Here is a 13,638-nt window from a genome sequence, read left to right on the forward strand (position 1 = left end):
CTCTAATTATCTCCATATAGCCAAGCTGACATATCCACTGTCAAAACTGAAGTAAATTGAAAACGCTATCAAAACTTTTATCTCTTCCAAAACATAATTTAAAAACACATTGTAATATCTTGTCCATCTTTTGCTATCTAATGATAACCTAAAAATCACAAAACTTTGGTATTCTTCTTCTACAATGCCAAGATTTCAAATCATGATTCATACGTAGATAATCTACCATAAATTTAAAAATGAATGCATATTTAAAACATGGTAAATGCTTAGAATTTTCATTATATACTGAATATCAGTACATTATGATATTAAATAAGGCAACATTTTTCATCCCTGTGGTGGAAAATAAGATCAAGGGAAGCAGCTAAGAGCCATGGACTGTTTTATGATTGAGAATGTTGCTGTAATCAATGCTTGACTGGCTACAATGGCTGCTAAAGTGGCAACAATGAACATTAACCAATACACGGGCTGTAGTATTGCTTTGTAAAATGTAGAGCCTATGTCCCCTGGGTTTTCTATCAAATAAGTCACTTGTCTCGTATATGTGATAAGCAGAGATGGGTAAACCAACACACAGAAAGCAAGCTGCAACGAAAAACCCAAATTTCTCATTATGGTACTAAAACTTGAGGGTGAAGCACGCAGGTATGATGAAATACTAATAATTATGTCCTTGACATATAGCTTGGACCTGGATTGATTTCCTGTTGAAATGGCCCAAGTCTGCAAACATGGCCTCCGCACTGGATCCAACCAGAACAAAGCACTGATGTTAGTGTTTCTATTTGTATAGCTTTAACATAAATAATTGGGATGAAGTTACGAATTTTGTTTGAGAAAATCATTGGTATGGATTTATCAATTCAGTTAGAAAACAGTTCCAAGTATACTATATGATAAAATGAGACACATATCATCATGCGAATAATCAATACCTGTTATACATAAGACTAAACCTACAAGCATCACCCATCCTTATTAGTGATATTCATGAAAGTAATAGTATATATAATATGGGTTGAATGCCTTGAATGCTCTAGGATAATATTTCACAATATTATACTATCCTATCATGATGTTGGTCACGAACCAGGCAAACATTATGGGTGAGAACATGAAGCTAACTTGAATTGTACTGAGTACTTTGCTATATAATATGGGTTGAATGCCTTGAATGCTCTAGGATAAAATTTCACAATATTATACTATCCTATCATGATGTTGGTCACGAACCAGGCAAACATTATGGGTGAGAACATGAAGCTAACTTTGCTTGTACCAAGTACTTACACTCTAGATGAAACACCAATGTATTCAAAATGCTTCTGAGTACTCTAGGTGAAATTCATAGCACTCAGTGCCATTCATTTCGATACAAAGACAAAACATGATTTCCAACTATGAAATCTGAAAAATGAGGAACTGGTTATCAGAAATTATGTAGCTTGCCTAACATCCCATGGCATAAATATCCAGTTGTGGATCCTCTTTCCAACAACTTAATTAGTCTTCTCACTTTTGGATTTGGGTACAGCCTTGTATGGTATCTTGATTGCAGATTCCCCAAATATTTAGGGGAGCAGTTAAATATTTGACAGCATTTTTTATTTCGATTACAGAATCCCCAAATATTTGGAGGCGCAATCAAATTTTTGACTAAGTGTTTTATCTGGATTGTAGATTCCCCAAATATTTAATAATCAGGCGGACATAAAAACCGTGAAATTTTTAACCGTGCCCATATCGTTGTCCATCCAATTGCCAAATATTCAGAAAATCGGCAATCAGATAAGCTCCAGGATATGGAAGTGGATGCTATTTTCCAGGCATTACATGGATACAAGAAGTCTTTACACCGGCTGGCGGGCTGAAATGAATGGCAGGTAGAGAAGATAACGTTTGATCATCTTGAAGGGGCAATGTAGAAAATATTCTGTTGACTTAGCCTGAGGATATTCACACTGATAGAGATACGTACGATTTGACATAATCTTTAAATGTTCAAATGAGTCATGAAAATAACTGAATCATTTTAAATAAGAATTATCGCTGTCTTTAATGAACTGTCCATATATATCAAAACATTTCGAGGCCTATTAGAAGTGCACTCGAGAAATATATATGTATAGACGCACGGTTTTCTTTTTAATTGAAGTGAGGTTGGGTGTATTTCCATAACAATGTCTTCCCTGACGAAGTCCATGCAATTTGTGGTTAATTTATTCACTACCCATGTAATTATATCTCTAATTATCACCTCACTCCAGCTGACTTGCAAGGCAGCACCTGCAAATGCCAGAGTGGAGCCCTTTCCAGGATATCATGGCAATATTAGTTATGAGATATATGCTGGGTAAGTGCCATATCTATCCAAGGTAAAGTATATTTATTCATGAATAAAGTTCATGTTCAAATGTAACAATAATTGAAAGTAACAAATTCAAAGTGCCAGATTTTTCACTGGAAAGAATATTTATTCATTAACACAGTTATTTTCAAAAATTTTCAAAAATAGCATGCATGAATTTGCCCCTGTTTGTAAATAAACAATTAGTTGTGTACTTATGCAAAGATTAAGAACATAACCAAAGAGTTCATAGCTTGTAGAATGTTCATAGCTTGTAGAGTGCATGCTTATATGACAAAGAAAGACAGAAAAACATAAAAGATATACAGATATCTAATTGTTATGCACAGACTGTGAATATGTTTGAACAGAGTTTAATTTCTATGGATACTTAATAAATTTGGTGACAATTGAAGCTAAAAAATATTAAAGTCAAAATTGTTGCATGGAGAGTTCAAAATATGTAAAAGACTAGGAGCGAAAATTGTTATATGGAGTGCTTACAGATGTGATTCTACCACTCTTATATTCTATTGGATGAACAATTAACTGCATGAAAGTCTTTGTGTTTTCTTCATATTCATGCAGGTATGTGACAGTTAGTGAGGCCAATGGAAGAGAACTTTTCTACTATTCTGTGAAGTCAGAAAGTAATCCAGCAAATGATCCACTTCTTCTTTGGCTTGAGGGAGGTCCTGGTTTCACTGATTGTCTATGAGATTGGTCAGCTATGGGAATTCTTGCTCTTATTATCTATTTCAATGCTCAAAGTTGCTATTTACTGAATGAATTTTGATCTTGTACACATTAAGTTTTCAAATTGTGTAATCTGGCCATGGGAACAGCTTGTTCAAATGGCTAACTGTAAGCTCACTTTTACCCAAGTTGTTGGAATTGGCACCCAAAACCGAGTCAACTGCTGTTCTGGAGGTATGGTGCCTGCCAAATTATTGCCCTCCAGGGATCTGCACAAGAAGGTATATACTTATGCGAGTGCATTTAAAATAATCAAAAGGGAGACATGCTAATGCATTTGTTAATAATATCCAGCGCCGGGCTCGATCAAAGTGCACCAGATTGGATTTATCTTACATTATGGCAATGTTTGACAAATTTCCAATTTCATTGGGAATGGCACCACTAAGCCAATTCAAAGCCAGATCCAAATTCTGTAGATTCTTTAGTTGACCAAGTTCTCTCGGTATGGTACCCAGTATATTGTTTGCACGAAGGTTCCTGCATAAGATACCAATTTGCTCGAGGTTGTTCATGTCAACAGCTCGACAAGCATATTCATATTTCTAGACTAACTTATAACTGTACAAAAACTTGGCTCATGTGCAAGCTTCATTTGAGTAATAGGCACTTACAGGTCTGCGACGAAGCTAGAAGGGCCAATTCTGGTGCTAGAACCCCTTTAAGCGATGAGTTTGGAAGATTTCTGCATATAAATTTTTTAAACTTATTCAAGTACTTTGAATCTCAAGTATACAATGCATCAAAAGAAAACAACTGATTCAAACAACTTGGAGAGACTCAACATCAAATGTTCTTTCAATTCTACTCATTCGAAATTAAAAATGGATCTGTGATTCAATTCATCATGGGATTCTAGGTCGCACAACACCAGGACTTGGGACATGCAAGAGACGTGGATACGAGCGTCCAACACAGGACACAGCAACATTCGAAATGTGACAAGGATATATATATATTCAAAAATTTAGAACATTTACAAAATATTAATATTGATGCAACTAATTCCTACATCAAACATACAAGAAATTGGAGTATTCAAGAATCAACACACATAAAATAGTAGTTTAGGAGTTAGAACTACAGCTTTCTCATTGAGTCCCTTGATGTCATCGAAATCACAATGTATTACATAGACACTAATATTACAGGTAGACATGCCAATGGCAAAATACAAAGTAGAGAAGATAGCAGATACGGTGGATATGTTCTTTCTTGAGCTTGGTGTCTTGTTATAGCAAAGTGGTTTGCTCTAGAATGTGCACACTATTTTTTGTGTTCTAAATTGACTCTCTATTATCAATGCAACTAGATACAATGATCATCTGATTGCCCTCATTTTTCTAGGGAAAATAAAGGTTCCCTGGAAACACAAACTGACTTTCACCAATTTAAGAGTGACATAGTGGGTGAGTTCTAGGCACCTGCCAAAACATGGTCGAAATTTTTGTGCGCTTTGCAGGTTTGACAAAAGCAAAAAAAGCATCCTGCAACTTCGGAGTGCAATAAGATTTGCAAATTCTGTAAACAAACTTTAGAGAAATGTAGTTTGAGAAGTGTTATTTTCCTGATAAATAATTGGATTGCTCAAAATTTTACAAGGTTGAAGCCAGGCATAGAAGATCCAACTATAGAGCTTCATAGGGCAAATGGTTGCATATACAAAGCCATACATTCCCAAGTTCCAAGTTCTCTGTACAATTAACGCTTAGAAGCCATCCAATTAAAAGGGAACTAGGGAGGGTACATTGTCACCTATTGTATACTCCCTCTGCACTTTGGGCTAGTGCTTTTCTGCCCTCAGGAGAGATCCTTATGTGATCTAAAGTGCAAAAAAAATGACTTTGACCAACAAAGACACTTGGTATCAGAAAATTAGTTTACTGTAATTCAATTGTTACACCTAAATTCTGCTGAGAAATTGATGGGACATCAAGCTAATGTTCAGATCAGCTCTTATAATCATTAATTTGCTAAAATTCTTTGTGCAAATCTGCTCTCAAACACCTCAAATCTGCAGACCCACATGTAAATCTCCAAAAGCAATGATGAGAAACTCTTAAAATTTTGTTTGTGACTGTAGTGCCTTGAATTCTGTGGGTTATGGAGACAAGTGTAGAAGAAAATTAACTGAGCAGGAGTGATTCCCAAGGCCAACCAATTCAGAAAATTCCAAGTAATAAAGAACACCGACAAAATGAGAATTAGCCTCCAAGTAACTGTCACCTTTATCCAATGCCATGCATACAACGTTTAGAGATATTGACTTCAAATTCAAAGTGGATGTCAACAGTCAGATTACTTCAAAAGCACCTTTTCCCACCAAGTTCAATGATGCAGAAGCATCATCACCACCCCACCATGGTTGCAGCATCCCATGAACATTGAGAAGAGGTCAAGCGAGATAGCACTGTGGAAGAGACAGTGGGTAATTTTCGTCCCAGAATTCATCCTCCACCATCCAAATTCCCTTGCTTTCATCTGACAACCCACGGTTTCCCAGACCCAAGGATTCTCGTAGCCAGCTGGAACTTCTGTTTCAAGAGGATTCGATCAGTATTTCTAACGTTTACATTTTGAGCAGTCCAAGCTGTTAACAACCCCATGAGAAAATGACCATTTCCGCGTTGCATCATCTCTAGTTAGTTCCTTGTAATCAACCACACTTAATTTGAATGATGGCTTTTCTGCTGCCAAAAGATAAAAGGCTTTATAAATTTCAGGAAGCCCAAGACCTAAAAAACAGTAAGAACAGGAAGAAAAAAAATGTCTGGAACCGAACCCTCCTCCCATCACCCCCAACCCCTAAATGGATACTAAGAATAATAGATATTGAAAAAAAAGAAAAGAGTTTTCTTTCCATTTTGCCCATTACTAAGTAGTAACTTCCAGTAGGATATAGAGTAAGCACCATGCTGTCTGCATAATGCAACTTGAAATTTCCAATAAAAAGATTAAAAACATTTCATCTTGTCTCTGAATAAAACGAAGAATGAATGAAGAAAAGTTACCAGATAGTTTCCAAAGGACCCACTGCAGTTTTAGCCTTGGCCCTGGACAAAGCTCCACTTGTAAACTCTCTAAATGATCTGCCTTTGAATAAAGTCTGCATGCATATCAAGATTAATAGGTGAGAGAAATTGGGATTCCCATATCAATATAAAGAGACAGAGCAGTCGGAGGATCAGCATTTTCTTCAAGTAAAATTTACTGCGGTGGGTTTAGTATGAAATTCTCTCTACTCGGTTCAGTAAATAATACTTAAATCATTGGGATTGAAATTTGAAATTGAAGATCTCCAATGTTCTACTCTGGAGTCTGTACCAAGGGTAGAAAAGCATACTTACTTGGAATGCTTTGCGCAGATCAGGAGCCTGAAAATTTTCTTTGCTGGGTAGTTTATCTAACTTTACTTCCATACTTTTCATAATTGAGGGATCCATGGTGCTCAGAGCCAATAGCTCTATGACTTGAAGTTATGGGATTTTCACACCCCACCTCAATTCTTGCTCTTATTATCTATTTCAATGCTCAAAGTTGCTATTTACTGAATGAATTTTGATCTTGTACACATTAAGTTTTCAAATTGCGTAATGTGGCCATGGGAACAGCTTGTTCAAATGGCTAACTGTAAGCTCACTTTTACCCAAGTTGTTGGAATTGGCACCCAAAACCGAGTCAACTGCTGTTCTGGAGGTATGGTGCCTGCCAAATTATTGCCCTCCAGGGATCTGCACAAGAAGGTATATACTTATGCGAGTGCATTTAAAATAATCAAAAGGGAGACATGCTAATGCATTTGTTAATAATATCCAGCGTTGGGCTCGATCAAAGTGCACCAGATTGGATTTATCTTACATTATGGCAATGTTTGACAAATTTCCAATTTCATTGGAATGGCACCACTAAGCCAATTCAAAGCCAGATCCAAATTCTGTAGATTCTTTAGTTGACCAAGTTCTCTCGGTATGGTACCCAGGATATTGTTTGCACGAAGGTTCCTGCATAAGATACCAATTTGCTCGAGGTTGTTCATGTCAACAGTTTTCGGCAACATATTCATATTTCTACACTAACTTATAACTGTACAAAAACTTGGCTCATGTGCAAGCTTCATTTGAGTAATAGGCACTTACAGTGTCTGCAGCGAAGCTAGAAGGGCCAATTCTGGTGCTAGAACCCCTTTAAGAGATGAGTTTGGAAGATTTCTGCATATAAATTTTTTAATCTTATTCAAGTACTTTGAATCTCAAGTATACAATGCATCAAAAGAAAACAACTGATTCAAACAACTTGGAGAGACTCAACATCAAATGTTCTTTCAATTCTACTCATTTGAAATTAAAAATGGATCTGTGATTCAATTCATCATGGGATTCTAGGTCGCACAACACCAGGACTTGGGACATGCAAGAGACGTGGATACGAGCGTCCAACACAGGACACAACAACATTCGAAATGTGACAAGGATATATATATATTCAAAAATTTAGAACATTTACAAAATATTAATATTGATGCAACTAATTCCTACATCAAACATACAAGAAATTGGAGTATTCAAGAATCAACACACATAAAATAGTAGTTTAGGAGTTAGAACTACAGCTTTCTCATTGAGTCCCTTGATGTCATCGAAATCACAATGTATTACATAGACACTAATATTACAGGTAGACATGCCAATGGCAAAATACAAAGTAGAGCAGATAGCAGATACAGTGGATATGTTCTTTCTTGAGCTTGGTGTCTTGTTATAGCAAAGTGGTTTGCAGTGCCGGCAGCTTCTCCTATAGCAAAGTGGTTTAGAGTGCCGACAGCTTTTCCTCGAGCAGACAGAATAGTGACAGCGGTAGATGGACTTGGAGAAGGGGATGAACACCAAAATTGACGTTCTTCCCTTTTTCCTGTGACCTTTGTGGTATAAAAGAAGAACACTAAAATTGGAGAAACGACAATTTCACCTCCTTCATTCTTCTTTACCTACACAATCACGTACACAATATTAGAGCATTTTCCTGTGGCTGGAAGTGAAAAAAGGAGGTGAAACTGCTTTTCTAGTTCTGTTTTGGCTCCTTGCACGTCCAACACTCGAGACATGATACAGCGCATAGCAACCTCCCGTGAAGTGAAATTTGAGATTCAACCCTAACAGCTCTGGCCTAGACATCACTGACAACTAATGCTGAGAGTTACAACATTAAATAACAAGTTGTAGCGAGCTATAAGAACTCAGAAAATTTGTGCCAGCAAGCTTTAACGAGATGGTCGACCAGGGGAACAATCAAAGTAGTACCTGGTAGCAAAGGATTCAATGTAAGAATCTGGCGCTGGGATGTACAAAGTCAAGAATTTGAAAGCAACCAATATGAGTACACCAGCCAGAGTTCCTCTGGATCCTAAGCTATAAATAAAAGCTAATGACAATTTAACAAACTAATTCCAACCTGGAATGAAAGCAGTACATGAGTAAAAAGGGATTGTTTACCTTAATACTTCTTTTGGTGAATGGTCTGATGCCGCAATGGAAACCGAGAGATATTAACCTTGCCATAAGAAAATGAGTAAAGATGGAAAATAACCTTTCCTTGTTTAAAAGAAGAGAGGATTGAATGCAACTTGAAATTTCCAATAAAAAGATTAAAAACATTTCATCTTGTCTCTGAATAAAACGAAGAATGAATGAAGAAAAGTTACCAGATAGTTTCCAAAGGACCCACTGCAGTTTTAGCCTTGGCCCTGGACAAAGCTCCACTTGTAAACTCTCTAAATGATCTGCCTTTGAATAAAGTCTGCATGCATATCAAGATTAATAGGTGAGAGAAATTGGGATTCCCATATCAATATAAAGAGACAGAGCAGTCGGAGGATCAGCATTTTCTTCAAGTAAAATTTACTGCGGTGGGTTTAGTATGAAATTCTCTCTACTCGGTTCAGTAAATAATACTTAAATCATTGGGATTGAAATTTGAAAGTAGTAGTGTTGTGGTAGGTTTTTTTATTTGCGTAGAGTTAAATAAAACTGATGCATCACGGTAAATGTTTATAATATGTATTTATTTATTTATATATGTTTTATATTTATTATACTTGTATTTTATGTATTTGGTTTTGTTTTTATTCTGTATTAAATATTTTTTTGTAAATTGTTATTTTTTAATATCAATTATCTTATGTTGGACTAAAAATCAAATGTTGTTGGATAAAGTTAACCCTATAAAACTAAATTATTATTTTTTTCAAATTTCCAATTTAATTTATCTGATTGGTTTACCGGGCTTCACTCTTATTCTGTAATCATTATTTTACGGTGAGCAGCTGCAGGATCTTACACTGCGCTAGATCTCCTTGGTACTTAATGAATGCAATCCTCATTTACGAAACAACCTTTAAATTCAGGTATTTATGCTTGGGTCTACGCTGCGTATGCTTTACTGACATTAATGACAAGGCTATAATGTCATGTTTACAAATTGATATTGATTATACTGTAATATCTTATGTCCTTGTCATAATGGAAGATAACCATTGCTCAAGTCCCGGCTTAGTCAATGTAATGAGAAATGAGATTTTCGAACGTAATAAATACTTTTCCAATTAAATTCAACACAATTTTGACTCTCATTGGGCATTAATTACGCGCACCTTTATCAAATGAACAAGTTATTTTTCGAGTTAAAACGGCTGGAGCTAATCAGCCATATGTTGGGTATTTAATGCTTTCAGAGCAGCACGCCACTTAGCCCGATAACACGAGAGTGGGCAAATATTATTTAATGCCGAATTTGCCCGCTCCCGTGTTATCGGGTTAAATAGTGTGCTGCTCTAAAGATATTAAATACCCAATATATGATTGGTTAGCTCTTTCCGTTAAAAACAACCTATAATAATATGGTTATTACAAATATTCCAGCACTTCTTTGACGGTTGAGATGATTATTATAGTTGGCCATTGTTATAGGTCGTTAGGAAAATGAGATGATTATTATAGTTGGCCATTGTTATAGGTCGTTAGGAAAATTAAAACCATTACGCAACAACTAGAACAAAATTGTCATGATCCAAATGTCAATGGCATTGCATTATCATAGATAATATCGTGTATTGAAGGTAAGGTTTGAGCAATTGATAGGAACTCTATGGTATATTGGAGTTACATGTTTCTCTTGATGTGCAAAGTTTTGGACAGGGATTCCATCATTTCAATGTTCTAATGAATAAAAATGTCTTTAATAAAAGAGTAAAGTGGAAAGGTTTTCGCACGTCATATATTTATGTTTATTCCAAGTAATGATTAACTAAAGATATAGTTATCCGCTAGCGTTTCATTTCGCTGAAATCAATTGTGCAATCAGGCAACCCGAGAGCGCAATATGTCACATCGCCAAGACATCAAAACAAATTTCCCTTTTTCGTCGAGAGAATTAAGCTGTCTTTGGGGATTTCTATTATATTCGCTCAAAGATTTGGCATATTGATTATTGAACACATCATTTGATGGATATATTTAAAACACAAACTTAAAGGTACCATACCTTAAACTTAAAGGTACCATACCATCCAACCCGGCAATATCTTCGAGTCATAATTTAGGGGATCACCTAAAAACTTATCATTGAAGAAGGTTTTCACTATGATCACTAAGTTTACTGTGTTTTATTGTTTAAATATTTAAAATAATAAATTAGAAATATGAAAAAAAATTTAAATATGTGTGGGAAAAGTTGAAATGTTAATGGACATTAATTTGTATTGGTTTTTTATAAATCGTAAAGAATTTACTATTTTCGTTGAATATTTGTTTATATTTTAACAAAAGGTTACACAAATTTACAACAAAATGAGAATATACATGAAAATAAAATAAATATATTATAGGTTTTTTCCACCCATGTGTTTCATTTAATTTGCAATAATTACACAATCCTCTATCACAATCACTCATGATAACTTTTTTTTTAACTTATTATTGTATATTTTTCAAACAAATTTATTATTAAATAAACAAAACAATTTTTTTTAATAAAAATCAAATTTTAATAAAAAATCCAAATATTAAAAGAAAATACTACACTTCTTTAATTTCTCACTAAAAAGTCAAAGTTCTCACCTAAGTCCAGACTTTCAATTTTCTAGTTCATCTTTATGACTATCCTCCATATCATTATAAATGCATATTTTCTTAATTCATGTGTATAAATAGTAACATTTTTTAAATGCATCTTATATATTATTTTACTTTATGCCTTTATTGTGTTTTACTTTACTTTAGTTATATTTAAACTAAGCGGTATGCAGTTCTTGTTATTATTGTTATTGGAATTTAATTTTTGTTATTTATTATTATTATTTAAATATATTTTTTTGTAAAGTAATTGATTGAGGTTTATTATGAGTTTTTTATTTAACTTCCATTTATGTTAATTATTAATCTTTTGCTTTTAGTTTTATTTCATTTTTACTTAACCTTTTTATTTTGAATTTTTTATTTTTTATTATTTTTATTTTCATAAATTATAATTTTTTTATTTTTAATTTAAAATTACTTATTTTTATTCTCTGCAACGGCAGGGTAATAATGTATTAAAAAAATATTGATGTTGACAGTGATACATATATATAGTCCTTTGTATTACGCGGCTTTTGTTTCATTCTTCTCAGTCTGATTTACTCTAAGGATCACTATTCGTCGTATTCCTTTCGGCGGGTATGTTAGGTAGCTATACCACACAAGGAGTTCTTTGAAGTTGAGGTAAGCGATAGCTTTGCTCGACCGATGCTACTATAGCCAAGCCTTAACTTCCTGCATATTCCACTGATTTCCTTGCCTCCGGGAGGTGGCTTTGATGTATTATGAAAGTTGTAATTTTAAATTTATCGAAAATTAAATTATTTTATTTAATGTTTATCTTTAAAAAAAATATTTTTTTAAATCTAATTTTTCTACATTTTGATTGGTTAGTTTTACTAATGATATATGTACCATGTACTTTGAAAAATTAATCACTTTGACATAAAAATTAAATAATAGTGTCTAAAATCTACATTATAAAAAGAATTTAATTTATTTTCATAAATATTTTAATTCTATTTGTTTGTATTCTGATTGGTTTACTCTGTTTCATTCTTATTTCGGAATGATGGCATTGTACTTATTTCAAAACGATAGTCATGCACTATTGTTAGTTCATAAAATATGAATCCTGGACCCATTAAATTCCATATGACAACTTTATTTACCAAGGGGATATTGAAAACATTGTCCTACATTTCATCTTCCTCATTGCTGTTTTTTACGCCGGCGTATCGTCTCGAGGAAAACTTCCTCTTGTTTCCTGGACAATTGGAGTCCTTCCCTATATTTTTACAGGACCAAAAGATGCGACACATATCCCAATGGTACAACTACAAATATCCATTTCAAATCACATGTTACCTTTGTTTATTATTACATTTGGAAGCAATGTTTGTCGAAAAACATAGTATTATAGATGAATGAAATATCTCTCATCCCCACTTTATTAGTACATTATAATATCCATTGCAAATCACATGTTACCTTTGTTTATTATTACATTTGGAAGCAATGTTTGCCGAAAAACATAGTATTATAGATGAATGAAATATCTCTCATCCCCACTTTATTAGTACATTATACTCTCATAAATCCATCTTAAATAATACTGACAAATGCTTCCTGCCTCTTCACTTTTCTTATCACCTATGGGTGGCTGATTTCGTTTTTTTTCAAATGACGCAGCTAGTTCATATTCTGATAGAAAATTTGTGAAAAGATGCATTAAATCAAAAGACCCGTATCCATGTTGACATCAACATCCATAAATAATTATATTGATTCCACTGACCTTAACAATTAATTATATCATGCACAACCCACCATAATCCTCTCTTGTTTTCTAACCTTATGAGCAAACCCATTTAATTTAATATTAATGAACTATTTTCAATACTGTAGGAAATGTAATTTAATTTGATATTACTTTTGAGAATTGTAAAGTGTAAAAAAATTATGGGCAATCTAATTTAATTTAATATTAATTTTCAGAATTGTACAATGTAAAAGTACATTAAAACATTACAATGTCAATATTTTTTTAATTTATTAGTTCGTTTATTGTGTTTCACTTCTGTAGAACATATACTTTTTGTTCATATTTAGTATATTCATATATATTTGTGTGTTTATCTTGAGCATATTCATATGTATTCGAACAAATGTAATATTGTGTAAATTTAGAATTTGATGAGAGGTTATATATATATGTATATGGTAGTTGTTTTAGTTAGCAGATTTCCAATGTAAGATAACAATATGGTTCATCGATACATAAAACAAGTAAAATGCGAAAAATCCGGAAGAGAGAACCACACAAACAATTTTTTTTTTACTACTTTTGGTAGAATTATTTTTTTTATTTGGCTGAAGAGAGAACCACAAAAACAATATTTTTTTTTACTACTTTTGGTAGAATTATTTTTTTTATTTGGAAATATGGTTCTAGAATTT

General features: G+C 33.7%; 2 long non-coding RNA genes across 2 annotated transcripts; both read right to left on the minus strand.

Annotated features, from left to right (window-relative positions):
* Positions 1 to 5,765: 5,765 nt before the first annotated feature.
* Positions 5,766 to 6,694, minus strand: LOC149173330 (uncharacterized). The gene is made up of 3 exons (XR_016259293.1): positions 6,457 to 6,694; positions 6,121 to 6,215; positions 5,766 to 5,799 (listed from the first exon to the last, which is right to left on the minus strand). It is a non-coding gene; the product is annotated as an uncharacterized LOC149173330 (long non-coding RNA).
* A 308-nt stretch (positions 6,695 to 7,002) lies between these two features.
* On the minus strand, positions 7,003 to 8,681 carry LOC149173331 (uncharacterized). Its single transcript, XR_016259670.1, has 3 exons — positions 8,599 to 8,681; positions 7,246 to 7,317; positions 7,003 to 7,110 (listed from the first exon to the last, which is right to left on the minus strand). It is a non-coding gene; the product is annotated as an uncharacterized LOC149173331 (long non-coding RNA).
* Between the last annotated feature and the right edge of the window lie 4,957 nt (positions 8,682 to 13,638).

The sequence above is a fragment of the Pinus tabuliformis genome, chromosome 4_2, assembly GCF_031772625.1.
Source record: "Pinus tabuliformis cultivar Carrire ecotype Pingquan chromosome 4_2, CPIR1, whole genome shotgun sequence".
In the NCBI taxonomy this organism is placed as follows: domain Eukaryota; kingdom Viridiplantae; phylum Streptophyta; class Pinopsida; order Pinales; family Pinaceae; genus Pinus; species Pinus tabuliformis.